The sequence below is a fragment of the Falco peregrinus genome, chromosome W, assembly GCF_023634155.1.
Source record: "Falco peregrinus isolate bFalPer1 chromosome W, bFalPer1.pri, whole genome shotgun sequence".
Classification (NCBI taxonomy): Eukaryota; Metazoa; Chordata; class Aves; order Falconiformes; family Falconidae; genus Falco; species Falco peregrinus.
The window spans coordinates 28,697,774-28,705,115 of record NC_073743.1 but is presented as its reverse complement, the minus strand read 5'-3'; the positions used below and the strand labels follow the sequence as shown (position 1 = coordinate 28,705,115).

General features: G+C 39.5%; 1 protein-coding gene across 6 annotated transcripts in view; it reads right to left on the bottom strand.

Annotated features, from left to right (window-relative positions):
• LOC129783026 (adenomatous polyposis coli protein-like) overlaps positions 1-5,544 on the bottom strand; it is a 127,620-nt gene extending 122,076 nt beyond the window's left edge. For 2 of the 6 annotated variants that reach the window (XM_055792663.1, XM_055792671.1), the window contains exon 1: positions 5,145-5,544. The gene's annotated coding sequence lies outside the window, so the exon portion shown is untranslated. Of the gene's footprint in view, positions 1-4,392; positions 4,536-5,144 lie in introns of all 6 variants that reach the window. The other 4 variants (XM_055792664.1, XM_055792669.1, XM_055792666.1 and 1 more) reach the window with 4 other exon arrangements.
• Positions 5,545-7,342: the final 1,798 nt, after the last annotated feature.

The window sequence follows — 7,342 nt, the reverse complement described above, 5'->3', positions numbered from 1 at the left end:
CCCTGCTTGAGGAGCATGCGTAGTTAGTAGAGAACTTCAGTAAGTGCTATCTGAGGATGCATACTAATTTCTGAGAATGCATACTAATTTGCATCCTCATTTTGTAATCAATCCTCTGATTATAATCAATCAATTTGTAATCATCCTCTAATTTTGTAATCAATCCTGTGTATGATGAATGAATATGCAATATACTATGAGTATAAAAAGTGGAAAAAGGAGGGTAGAAGGTAGGGTAAGACTCCATTGTAACTTCTGGGATCAGTCAACGGGCTGAACCTGTCTTATCCCCCATAGGGACACATGTTGGGTAAGAACTTTGTCTTATGCATGCTAAATAACTAACTCATACTAGCTGTCATTAGTAATTAAGGTTTTGGTTGTATATAGTTTGGTTGCGTATCATTTCAAGCTTGTTTTTGCAGACAGTCCCTATCACCGGCAATCACAAATCTTGTCACAATTTTATAATAAAGAGTGTTATTCCGTAAACTGTTAATGTGAGTCCTTTGTGGGTGCTAGCAGTTACTGGCAGCGGGTAACATTTAAACAAATAAAGTGGGAAGATCTGCTGAGGGGTCCCCCTTATGCTGTTGGTGTGTTTCCCTGAACAACTCAGTTGAATCACCCTCCGATCCAGCAGGACTGTTCAGTGAAGGGGCCCCATAACGGGACACTGACAGACTGGTTGGGCATAAGGGTCTTGGCTTTCCTGGGGCATTGATAAACAGATCACTTTTGATTTCACCACCATGCTTGAACCTCAGTTCTTGTTTACATAACCAGAAAGACTCAGTCCACAACATATTTATTTCCTCTAATACTTCCCATATTCACAAAAATCAGTTTTCTCAACCATATAGCAAAAGAAAACTCTCATAAATGAGACAAACCAAAACAAGAGGAATCCATTTCAATCTAATAGCTGTCCCATCCTGTCACATTTAAGCATTCAAATAATTTAATTTGATAAAAAGTCATCCCACTACCTAAACAGTAGTTTTCAATACAAATGCAAACTTCAGTAGAGCCTGTAACAAAACAAATTGGGGGGGGGGGGGGGGGGGGGGGGGAGGGATACTCGAGGGAAACACTCATTATTGAACAACTGAATTCAATATACAATATAACCAAAAAAGCTGAAAAATCTTACTCCAAGAAATAGCAACCAAACATGACGAAGTCATAAACTGCTTATATGACTGACTTAACTTGGGGGGGGGGGCGGCTGATGACAACATGTGCAAGGTACCTAAGTTTTATATATAAATTTAAACACACAGAGCTCCTGTGTATGTTTGTTTATATAAATGACCGAGAAAAACATTGCTTAGTTTCAACAGACTCTTAACTGCTGTTCTTCCACTTAAAAGAGCATCAGCTATGTGGGATCACCACAGCAGGGATTTTGGAGAGGAAAGAAAGCTCATGTGACCCTGAGAACCTTTTCCCTTAATAAAGGGAGAGTCAACTCACAATTTATGCTTTCATGATTTCTTTGCATTCCTGTCATACAAAAAATGAGAAGTTCTCCTTTCCTTCCAGTTCGCCCCATTCCTACAAAAAGGCCAACCTACTAACAGCCAAATTCAGTTTGTGGAAATCGGCACCTTTCAGAACCTATTTGAAGGAAGCAACACTCAGCATTAACTGCACAAATAAAGATTTTCTGGATCTCTGCTTTCCAGAAAGCATGCATCTTTTACACAAACTATTTAATCTTGTGAATTAAGCTTCGAGTGATGTTTTATTGTGTCACTGGCATTCTACTACAGGATAAGAATAAAAAGTTCATATTTTAAGAAAAAAAAATGAACTCACAGCATTAACAGAAGCATTGTGGTCTTATTTCACATAAACCTAAATCCTTTTTAAGCTGAATTATCAAGTCCACCTAAGTAAAGTCTATTCTATTAGAGATTAATAGTTCTAACAGTTTGAGATTAAAATGCATCCCTAAAAAAATAGCATTACACTTTTGAACAACACTTCAAAATGCTATTTTGCCTCAAACTTTAGTGTTTTAGCTTACTGTTTCAACAGGAATCAAACCATTCATGCTCTAATACAACTATATTAACTAGTTCAAAAAAGATGTTCTTGTATACTAAATTTTAATCCTCACCTTCTGAAAATCCACATGACCAAGGCAAAAAAAAAATTCATGCTTTTGAAATTTCTTACTTCCACTAGCAATAATTAAAACAATCATTCTCTAATGAAGACAAACATACCCATGGAACCCTATTAATCTTTGACTGACAAGTCAAAATTAGCATAGACTAGCCTTGTGACTATATCCAAATAGTATCAGAGGTACTATTATAGTAGCACATGCAGATAAGACAAAGCAAATAGTGTTCTTTAAATTTCCCAACTACCTACCTCTCCCATAAGCTTTAACAAAAAATAGCACCCCCACTCAATATAGGTCTCCGAGACTGAATGAATGCTTATTGCCTAGTGGCTTCATCCTCCAGCTAAGCCTGATGCAAGCTTTCAACTAAAAATTAATGATTACCATCCAACAATTAAAATAGAATTCTACAACAGCACAGCATCAGTTGCCACTGAAGTCACTAATAGAGTTTTTTTAACACTATTTTAGCAAAATAATATTTATAGTCATAATCCAAATTAATTAGGACCAAAAAAACCCAGCAGTATAGGGTATTAAATAGCAGAACACTAGGAGTACGTGAATCGGGGGTCAAAGCTAAGTTTATACAGTGCTTTTGCTTTCCTATTTTTGGTAATAAATGAAAATAATATGAATTCAAACAGCAAACTACTAGAAAATTCATTTAAAGATCAGTTACGACTACAGGATCGCCATTTCCAAGCTGAGTCCTCCTACATTCATTTAGTAAGGTTAGGTTGCCTTTTTTAAGCCTACAACAGAGACTTCGTTAAAAGCTAAATTCAGGTGAATCACAGGATTTTATTTTACCATTCAAACTACTGATATCCTCATTAAAATGAGATTAGTGATGTATTTTACTTGCCAAATTGTTTAGCTATCTAATTTCAGTCCATTCATTCATTACTCACTCAGTCACTGTCACAGAGCTACTAGAAATACATTGTGAAAACATGGTAGTTTGCAACAGAAAAGAGACATAGCTTTCTACTGTCCAAATTAAATTAGGACAACTCAAAGGAGAATGGCAAGGCCTCAGTTTCAGACAGGGTGAGTGTTTCCTGGAATTCATGAATTCCTACCATATAATGCTATGAAAAAATTCTATAGCATAGTGGTGAAAAACAGTAACTTGCACGCTATACTAAACCAATTGTATGCCAGTCATGATACTTTATAACAACTTGCTACCATAAAGTATTTCAAAAAGCATATAACACCTGCATTAATAATTCTATTGTTACTGAGCTGCCTGAAACAAACAGGACAAGTTAACTAATATAAAACAATCCAAACTATTTTTGTTTTACTCAAAGCAAGAATTTTCAGAGTCTAACCAAAATAAAGTTAGCCACATCTAGATTTTCCCCATTTGAACATTACAGGATTAAAAGTTTTATTTAGTATTGATATGATCACGGACACAACTCCCTGACCCAAAAGATTAAGTAGATATAAGAAGGCTCTAAAAGTATATACACATGCATATGTGTAGATATATAAAAAAAATAAAAAAATCTTTTGAAAACATCCACAAGGTACTTAAGTGCAAAATACAGGTGTTCACATGGACTAACAGCTATTAGTTTAGTACTAGTACTGACCAAAGCAGCATCTAAAGTTTTGTGCACATGGTAGCATAGCACATCCTTGAGGGTGTTAGTTTGACACTAAGGAAGCTTGATCTTAGATACTTGATAAGCATTGTGTAACAGATATCTAGGTATCAAAACTTCACATATGTGAACATGTATTTCATTACATTTCCTAAGACACGTTCTTATGATCCATAGTGTTTGCTACTGCACTATTTAGAAATTTTAAAAAAACCCAGAACCAACAAGATTATCTATGCCACCATTTGGATTTCCTGAGTTTAGTTCATATATCCTCCCCCCTCCTTATACCACTAAGTATAAATACTTTTTACCAAGTAACCCATTTGTATTTTGGAATCTAAAACATCCAAGGAAAGTACTTGTAATTGCAAAGTCCTTTTCATTGAGCAGAAATATTCTATAAATAGCCTTCATCATAACAAGTTGAAGCATTACAACCACCTCATTACATTCACTTTAACAAGACTAGTATTTCTTGAGTAGTTAGGACTGAATGAAACCATTTAGTGTACACTTTTTGTCAGTTTAAAAATATGATTACAGCATCTGAAGACAATTGGAGAAAAAGTTCTGTTTCTTTGTCATTTCAATTAACGACATTCTTAATCAATCCTTGCAGTAGTTCTAACTTACCAAAGCATTATTTCTAGTAGTGATATCAATTCAGACATAACCTCCTGAAGCAAAACTTTCAAAGATATGCTTCTCGACTGGTACACACAAGTCTTCTCTTGTTCATTAGTAGATGGTAGAACCAACATATGAAATGAAAGTTTCTGCAGAAATTTTATTTTTAGGAAAGTTAAAAGTTTTTGTCACAGTTTTACATGCCACTACTGTCATAGAGATTATAATTATTATTTGGGACAGGAGGACAACAAACAAGTCAGTTACATAGTTTAGTACACTTGCATCTTCACTTCTCCCTTCCCCTGTAGCTCCACAATGAAACTGACTTTTATAAAATTCTGAATAATTTTGTGTTACATTCAATCACTTCTGAAGCTATAAATGGCACTTAAGGCAAGAATGACTTAAAAAAAACCGAGGGTGTAGTCAGACACACCTGTACAGATCCACCCCTCATTTCAAGAGATTAGAGAGAAAACATAACAGAAGAAATAGCCCCTACTAATAGAGGGCTTTGAAGTCAAAGACTAATCTAACAGTTACAGAAAGGTTTTGCAGGTCAAGGACTCTAAATATAAATACTTTTTCACAGAAAAAAGAAACCAGTTTGTGTGCCTTACTACTACTGCCTTTGTATTCCAGCAGTATCTCAGCTATCAAATATCTGCAAACTCGGGTACTCCCTAGGAGGACTACTGCCCGGGAAAGCATACGGCGTGCGTCAAGAGCCAGCTCTTCTGCTGACGGGCACTCACCTGCCTGCCGCACTCTCCCCACAGAGTAGCTGCAGCAGCGCCGCCGCCACAATTCCTCCGATTCCTCCCACCGCTACGGACCCACAAAGCCAAAGGCGGCGTCCCTCAGGGCGGCGTGAAGTAGCAGTCGAGGGGCCCGAGCGCGCATAAGGAGCAGGGGCCCAGCAGCTACCTCTTCCTCATCAGCGAGGGCTTGGACCCTGACCCGTCTCCCCAGCTCCTCATCCCTCCATAGCAGGCTCCAGACAGCTTCGACCGCCTCACCAACTTCTACGCGGGCTCAACCCGTACAGGACACCCACGAGCCCAACACACCCCCTCACTCACTCAGTTCTAACTAACATCCCCACCACCATCTTGCCCACAATGCACACGCAAGCGCAACCGAGGGAACCCCAGCTTCTGCAGTGATGGCGCGCATGCGCAAGGGCATTAACTCCTCTGCTTCCTTCTCTTAGCACACGCTTGCTGCAAGGGGTGGGTCGCAGTGGAGGCGGGGTGAAGGATGTGGTAGGGTGGCTGTTATCCGTCAACTAGTCGCTTTTGCGGCTCCTGGTTATGGTGTAGGGCTGGAGTAGGTGCTGAGTGCGGTGAGATCTTTTTCTTACAGGGAGATCTGGAGGTACACAGACTGTGCTGTGCTGACAGGGCAAAGCTGCCAGACGACGAGAGCCCTAAATAGTAATCAAATAGCAACAGTGTGTACTGGGTCTGGCTGGGATGGAGTTAACTCTCTTCATAGCAGCCTGTATGGTGCTGTGTTTTGGATTTGTGGCTGAAGCAGTGTTGGTAACACACCAGTGTTTTGGCTACTTCTGAATAGTCCTTGCACAACATCAAAGCTTTCTCTGTTTCTCACTTTACCCACTTCTCTCCCCTGTCCCCAGCGAAGTTAGGAGGGGATGCAGCTGTGACAGCTCACCTGAATTGGCTAAAGGGGTATTTCATGCCAATAACCTCAAGCTCAATTAAAAAAAAAAGAAAACCAAACAAACAAACCACAACAGCAACAAAACAAGGGCAGGTGGGCATGCGTGGGTGTGTATTCTAAGGTAGCTGTTGGTCAGAGACTATACTGGGCATCAGCCTCCTTGTGGGAGGTTGAGTGACTGTCTTCCAGTTCTCTCTGTGAAAGAGAAGATACCAACTGTAATATGACTTGCTTAGAAGAATGAATGCTACCTGGGATTATGAGCTTTTACCTCAGTGTAGATATGACTGGAAGAGCAACCTAAGCCAGCTCTTGCCAGCTGAGAACACTCCATACCAATGACAAAGCAATAGAGGATTAACCCTTCAATGGAACCAGGCATATAACCACAGCCAGAACTGCAATCGACCAGAATCCAGGATAAACCCACCACCACCACCTGCATGGGACATTGGTTTAGAACAATGAGGATTAACACACCACATCTGTACCACCTACACAGGACAAGCATGTACTGATCCTGCATTGGACAAGTACATACCAATTACGTGAGCGATAATAACTGATTAACCCACCCCTTAACATGAGTAATTTGATTGGTCTACACAATTGTATTGTAACATATATAAACCCTGCTTTCCTCTGTATCGAGGTCCCCCAAGCATTAGGCTGGGGCAGTGCTATGAACATAGCTGAAATAAAAGAATAAATTTCCTTGGCAATTCTATACTAAGCACCCTTGCCTCTCTCCTTGGGCAGTGAAGAACTGACTTTTACACTCCCATCCTGCTGCAGGAATGAGTAGCTGGTGGGTGCTTAGTTGCTGGCCAGGATCAACCCACCACACAGCAAAACATAAGTAATCCCTGAAGGGTTGCCCGACTTGGTTATGGAGAATCAAGTACTGTCAGGTGGAGGACAGATAGGCTAGAAAAAGCCAATTTGCTCTGTCAGAGAGACACATAAACACATGCAATGAGGTATAGAAGCTGAAGGGTGCCTAAATTTATATTTATCATAGTGTATCCCCTTTCTCCACATACTGGAACCCTCCAGCAGTCAATCCAGCAGGTCAGTGAGCAGAGAGGAATGGAGCAATACTTTTCAGTGTTTGCATGCTTATACTCCAGTATATACTGTAATAATTATATCCATATTAAGCCTTAATATCCATGAAATTCAAATAAATATGGCAGATAATACAGTTTGCTGTTTGGATAGGATGTGGTTTTGGACACCCTGGGTAAGATTCATGTCAGGCATCTGA